Source organism: Branchiostoma floridae, chromosome 13 (assembly GCF_000003815.2).
Source record: "Branchiostoma floridae strain S238N-H82 chromosome 13, Bfl_VNyyK, whole genome shotgun sequence".
Lineage (NCBI taxonomy): Eukaryota > Metazoa > Chordata > Leptocardii > Amphioxiformes > Branchiostomatidae > Branchiostoma > Branchiostoma floridae.
Genome location: NC_049991.1, coordinates 12,613,914 through 12,619,913, shown reverse-complemented (window position 1 = coordinate 12,619,913; position 6,000 = coordinate 12,613,914).

Here is a 6,000-nt window from a genome sequence, read left to right as displayed (position 1 = left end):
CGGGTCCAGGACTGGAAATTGGGACCTAGGCATAACTGTGTTACTTTAAAGAATATTATTTTGTCACTTTCATGTGATTTTGTAGATCTTCAACCTTTCATGAAATATCATACAGGACAAAATTTTTATCAGTAGCACAAAATTTGATGAATAATGCCGATGACGGCCTTGCTCAAGATCATCTGATTTCAAACTCTGTTTCCTCCAACGTCCTTGCTCCATGTTAGACTAAACGGCACATTTCCAAAGCGGGGCCCAGTCGGTCCTATTGTGAAAACGAAATAAAGAAATGTATTCGTAAAATTATACACAAATAATGCCCACGACTTTTCTCTTTACGTCTTTTGGAGTTTGGTGGTCATACTTTCGTTCCCGAAAGCTGCCCGGCCGGGCCCCGGTTCGGAAATGTGACGTGGGCCTAAGTGGTACTTATATCTTTCACTCATGCACACAAATCCACAGCAATTTCCGAACCGTTTAGCGCCCTGATTTGCCCAGAAGCTGCGGCCGTTCTGGCTAATATCTCCCGCCGTCCCCCGGGTGTCCACTGAGGACTTGAACAAGCAAACTTGGGATTTACGGACCACCCAGACGGGAAGGGGGTGTCGCCCGAGGGGTCTGGGTTTCATTGGCGGGTATTTTATCGTCGATATCGTCTGGGATGGGGCGATGACAGGCGCACAACCAACCATACCAAACAGCACTTGACTGGTCATGACCTTGGTAGACCTTGGTGGTGGACGATGTGCTGTCGGCGCATGCGCAGATTATATCTATCGCCATAGGAAAGAAAATTGCCCATGGACTACTTATAACTTTCTACTTGCCACCTAGTGGTGTCGATATAGAGGTAGTGTGGGCTATTGAAGTAGAAATTGTGGGGTCGGAGTACCGACATGTAATTTATTATCCGTCTCATCTAAATAAGTTTACTGTATAAACTGCACTTCCCAATGCAAATGTGCAGTAACTGTATCGGCTTTGAAGGCCATGTTCGTTTCTACGTGGGATAGAATTCGAAGTTTTAAAAGAGAAGCGTGCAAACGTCAACCCCACATATATGTGTAACGGTAACATTGATAAGGACATCAATTAGAATTTTATCACCTCTCAATGGCGGCGGCACAGGGGGGCAAGCTCGGGAAAAAAATACCTAAAACCATTGTGTATTTTTACACTTAACCTAGTAGTAGTTAGTAGCCTAGTCTGCTTACAAAATTTTTCTACTGTAGCGTTAGTCAAGATTTCAAAATTGTCATAGGGGAGCATGTCCCCAGGACCTCACATGATTGCTTTCGTGCGCAATATACACCCCCCATGCGAAATTCCACTTATTATTTGCCTATAAACTTCGATTTCTGTCAACACCGGTGTCAAGCTGTATTTCCGCTCTCCGTTGCCAGCCTGCAATGTAGATCATATTTTTGTGTCTCCCGTGAGAAAGCAAACTTTTCATAGCTAAGGTGTTAACCTATGATGTCAAATTAGAATTCTTAATGGGATCCAGTCGTTGTCATATCGTTGACGCTCCATGGAGTTGTTTATGATAGTATTGATTGATGCGATGTGGCTGTTTTGCACCAGGAATATCTAAATTTCATAAAATTTCTCATACCAACCAACTATGACTACCTTAAGCAATGGAGATAATGTATTTCCATAATGTCGTTACGATGTTACCATTTGAACAACATCAAAACAAAGCTAGCTATTTGTCCTACTGTAACGGCATTTGTGGTATCTACTAGTATATGTAACGATGTAAACTGTAAAGCTCAAATGTTTTTCTACTTCATCAGTTGGAATCCTTAACTCTAATGCAACAAGTGACAGATTTTCTAGCATTCCGTTCTTTAAGTATTTTTTTATCTTTCACCCAAACAATATGCTCATGCATGGTTATCTGTGTAATTGAAATTTTCTTCCTCAAAGTTTGTGAACTCATAATGTTTCCCTCAACCCCTCGCCAAAGTTGATAGATGGAATCGCCCATCATCAGTTATTATTTGGAGTTATGGAATAAAGTGGATACGATGAAACGTCCTGTCAAGCTACCAAAGTAATAAGGTCCAGCCGTTTGTGGGTCCATATTACCTCAACCCTGAGGTATTCTACACCACCTGGTACCCTTAAACGCTGTGTTTGTCAAGCCGTGACCGCGTTCTACTTCTTTGTTGGGAAAGACATGACCTCAGAGTCAGAAAAAATCGTTCACTGCCCAGCAAAACTGGGGACATCTGTTCGGTGAATACATGTAAATGTCGTTTAATCTGAAATATTAAGTTTCTTTCAATAGGAACATCCAGTGTGTTTTTAATTGATTATAACTTGCAAGTATGATAAAAAACTAATGAAGAAACTATGGCATGGTGTTGTGGGAATATAATTCTTTACCTGAAATTGTACAGCTCTACATCTATTCGTCCTTTCAACAATGTCGACTGTGGCAAATGCAACGACGCCTCTTCTATCATCAGCTGCCATTTCGGCAACTTAGATTCGACGGTAGCTCAAATTCTTGATCAAGTTTACCCAAACAAATCCCACGATTTTCTTTGTCAGATTGTTTGCTTTCTCTTCCATTTTCTAGACGGTGCAGTACCGTCCTACTGTCGGCACAATACCGGGGATTGTTTATTTGTGTCGATAGGTTTTGTTAGAGAAGTATTTTAATCGTTAAAGCTTTTAAGCTCATTTGTCGTCCGCACACTCCTGAAAAACAGACGTCAGAATTGTCTGGGAGGATGGACCTGGAGTTGCGCGCGTCTGAAGCTGGGAATTCCTTTGCTAATGATTTCCTGGGTGTATTTTGCCATAAACTTGTAGTAAGATAAACATGACCCAGCATTTCACAGTAGGGTCATAGTATGTGGGTCATTGCAGTAGAAAATCTGAAATTTGGCCACAAGGAACTCTTTTGGTTTGGACTGCCTACAGACAATAGTTAGAAATTGAATGTTTTCTGAACCCGAACATTTGGTCAATGTTTGCAATTGGTTTGGTTGTGCAAATGTCACTGCAAGAAAATAGAAGTATTACAAAAAATGCATAATGTTCCGTATTTCCTGGTGGTGAGGTAGGGTGGTCACAGGCATTTTGGTGACTTATTTGTAAAAGTTGTTGGATGGTTTAGCCCATATGCCAAGTTCGCACCGCTAATTATAGTAGTATCCTACATATTTTTTGTAGATACACGTTGTCACACAAAAGTTTGGAATAAAAGAGATTTTACTCGTGGACTTGTGTTGTATTCCTATATACTAATTTACAATGAAACTGCCCATTGATAATTCCCACACACAACTTTTGCTGATGACATGTCGTCGCCAGGTAAAATCATTTATTTGTCCCCTAAGACAAGTAAGATTAATTATAGACTAACCTGTAATCAATGGTAGAAACGCATTTATACAAATGGCGTAGACAAGTATACAATGAAACTGCCCATTGATAATTCCCACACACAACGTTTGCTGATGACATGTCGTCGCCAGGTAAAATTATTTATTTGTCCTCTAAGACAAGTAAAGATTAATCATAGTCTAACCTGTCATCAATTGCAGAAAAAGCATTTACACACATGGTTTAGAGTTTTCACCGCTATGGTGACTCTATGTTTACCATTATGTCTCATTATTGTAGAGAATATACCAAGATATTTTGTCCGTGTTGAAATTCTAAGCGGAAGTGATAGTCTACCCCGCTGAATGGAACAAAAAGTCTGCGAACAGGACACTGAGCACTGCGTTTCGCTTTTGCTCAAGGAATGTAGTTTTGGTTGGTGTAGGAACGCATTCTTCTTCGTCTCTGATATTTGTTTTCTGAAAGTCAGGATCAAAGGAAGAACTCAGTCAACCGGTTAACAGTGTTGTCAGACCCGCTAGGTAAAGCAGTGCCGTTGTCAGTGTGTTTTTCCGTACTTTATGCCAAGACCTGCTTCAACAGGAAATTCTTCTCCGCTTCGACGTGGCTAGACCTAACGGCGTCTGCTGATTTTATATGAGGTATCTCAAACAGGAGATGTTTAAATTCAAAATTCCGACATTCTTACCTGTTAATCATTTACCTCAAGGTTTCAGAATATGGTCGTCTAATTTGCTACCATGTCAAACAGCATTACATATAAGGTACACGCTTTACCTGCGTCATTGTAGCTAAAAATTTTGCCCGTTAGGCTAGCAAAAACGTACTTATCCTCTTTAATTGTTTGAAATTCACTTACATGATTACGGTTTTATACAGTCCTCTTGTTGAGAAGATTCAAAATACAAGCTTGCAAGTAGTTCTAGTTACAACATTGCGAGTAGAATGTCAGAAATGACTCAGATGTTATGTGTTTTAGACATGAGAAGGACATGAAATGTTTTGGTTTTAAGAAGTGTCTAAGTGCGACACTTCATCAATGCCGGAATAAAGTGCCAGTCTAAGACACCGTGGTTAGCCACCGTGACCTAAACTATCAAACTTGAGGGACACCGTAAAGGGTCGGCTGACATACAGTGACATGAATTGTAATCACCAGGGTCTGGCTGGATGACGTAATCCGTTGTAAGTAGAAAAAGGAAAAGAACCGCACATGGTACACGAGCAACAACTTCTAAACTTAGTACAAAATACATACATTAGTACAGAATACATTCAATAAAACTTATCATCTGAATTTCTAAATCAACAATTAAATATAGTTCAAAATAGAGGTAAGAATAAAACGTAACATCCTAATTCCTAAAGCAAATATGGAGGTGTTTGCGATTGGAGACTGAAAATCCTTAACTTAAGGTTTCCGTTTTCTCTGTTCTTTTTATTGCCAAACGCTTCGTAATAGTTACGGTTAACTTTACTTTGTGCAATGGTACTTGTAAAGTGGGTTTGAGTAAAGGTATCATCAACCAAGTGTTTTATTGTCCTAAAGAACATGAAAAATCCACCACTAGTGTACTATGATTGCTTTAAATTTTATCTGTTTGGCATACAACAACACGGGGCAAAGATTCATGGATACCTGGGAGTGATAGAGAAATCAAAGCGCTATTTATCACTTGAATATGCATTCTTGTTTTTACCCGATAATATCATAAAGTTGGTCAAAGAGTTTAGCCGGCCAAGAATATCTGGTCAACGGGCTCGCCTGTGTAGCCTTGGCCGGCTACACTCCTTTCACAGTTTTCACACCAGTTTGTTACTGTCAATGTGTCACCTATAGAAGTCGAAGTCTTCTCTAGTACCGCTGTCGCTAAGTACAGTGGCCCTACAGTAAGGACATTCGCACTTCCCGCTGATCTGACACCATCTCTGGTAACAGGTGATATGACAACTGTGAGGGTTATCGACTGTGGCGTTTGGACATTTCTGCCAAACTTCAATACTAAATACAACCTCGTCATGACATATTACGCATGTGTAGGGCAGCGAGTTCTCTTCTCGCAATTTATTAGTCCGTATTTGTTCTGTCATAGTTTGTTATTGTGGTCCAAGTGACCGAATGGCCAAGTGGGAGTGGTGGCCTAATGGCCACTAGGGACCGTACCATGAACACCTTTTATACCGCACATTATGCAATATAGTTCCGTTTGTGGTGAAGTGGTAGTGTGCAATTTGACCAAATACACCAGACCCTGTGCTCACAAGGTCCTGTCAATGTCATAATATGAATGTTCGTTGACGTTAGAACCTAATCTGTTCAAATTTAAAAGAAAAAAAGCCCGTTCTTTCAACGAATTTGTTACAATTTTGGACCAAAGAGAATGTTTCGTTCCCTGTTTATCATAATCTATTACGATGAACTTTATTCTTGTTAAATTTTAACAAAATCCTACCATGATTCATTGCGACATGGCGCCATATTTATAACCTTTGATCAGTGACACCAGGTTATGAAATAGTCCATCTCATAAACTCGCTACTAAAATCATTATAGAAACTGTTTTTAACCTAGAAGATATACAGAATGTGGGGATCCCCTAACGGCCAACGGTCTAATTAAGAACGTTATATCTTGTA